This window comes from Myotis lucifugus, unplaced genomic scaffold, assembly GCF_000147115.1.
Source record: "Myotis lucifugus unplaced genomic scaffold, Myoluc2.0 scaffold_197, whole genome shotgun sequence".
NCBI lineage: Eukaryota > Metazoa > Chordata > Mammalia > Chiroptera > Vespertilionidae > Myotis > Myotis lucifugus.
In genome coordinates this window covers 945,397-946,538 of record NW_005871245.1, presented here as the reverse complement: position 1 = coordinate 946,538, position 1,142 = coordinate 945,397, and positions in this window count along the sequence as shown.

Here is a 1,142-nt window from a genome sequence, read left to right as displayed (position 1 = left end):
ATTGATTTCAGCAAGGAAGGGAGAGGGAGAAAGATATAGAAACATCAATGATGAGTAGAAATATCAATGATGAGAGAGAATCATTGATTGACTGCCTCCTGCATGCCCTCTACTGAGCCCACATGTGCCCTGACTGGGAATCTAACTGATCTCCTGGTACACAGGTTGAAGCTCAACCACTGATCTTATTGGAGTAAGTACAGTGATAAAGTTCTTGGCTGGGAGCTGAGAAAACAAAGGATCAAGTACCTAACTCAGTTTGGGGGCAGGGGTCAGCAAATATGAGATACTTTTCTGTTGGTGTGACCCTAAGCTGATTTAGGAGAGACCATTTTCAGCCACTTGTGTCCTTTTTGTACTCCATTTTCAAGTAGTTGGGTTTATTTATACAAGAGAAAAACAACCCTTAGTCTCTTGCTGCTTTTGCCTCCAGAGCCACGCTAAGTCAACAGCATGGGATGTTTCTCCCAAGAGTACCCTACTGGAGAAAACCAAGTCTTGTGTCAGCTTCTCCAAGTTACCATCAGATGAATCCAGTGCAAGACTGGAATTTAGCTGGTGGAAGGTAAATGCCCAAGCCTTCCTGTCATGTGGTTTCTACAAAGGCCTCAGAGTCAACTGTACAAATGTCTCACCTTGGCCATGTCCCTATTTGGCCCCCACTTTATTCTCCGTTTCAGGCTCCTTCCCTGTCTCCCACTCCCACAAAACAAAAACCACTCCCAGTTATTTTGAAATAAAAATGGACAATAGACTTGAGTATTCAGGATTCAAAGTCACTTCACTGAAGTTTCTTTTACATGTCTGTCCACATTAGGGAAGGAGAACCAATGTTAATCCAAATACCTTGGAAATTAATATTCAGGTTAGGTGGATGATGCTCTTTAGAGATGTCATTTTATCTAATTTTCGTAAAACTCACTAAAGGTAAGTTTGTATTGTAGTAAGTATAGGTATTGGTAACATCTATAAATATAAAGAGCCAGGGGCCGTCACATCCGAAATGACCAAACAGGCTGAGTGGGGCAACAAGGTCAGCAGGGGGAGTTAGTGCGGGACGACCAAACAACTGAGCAGCAGGCTGTGTGGGGCGTCCAGGCCGGCAGGGGGCAGTGAGGGGTGACCAGGCCAGCAGTGAGGCA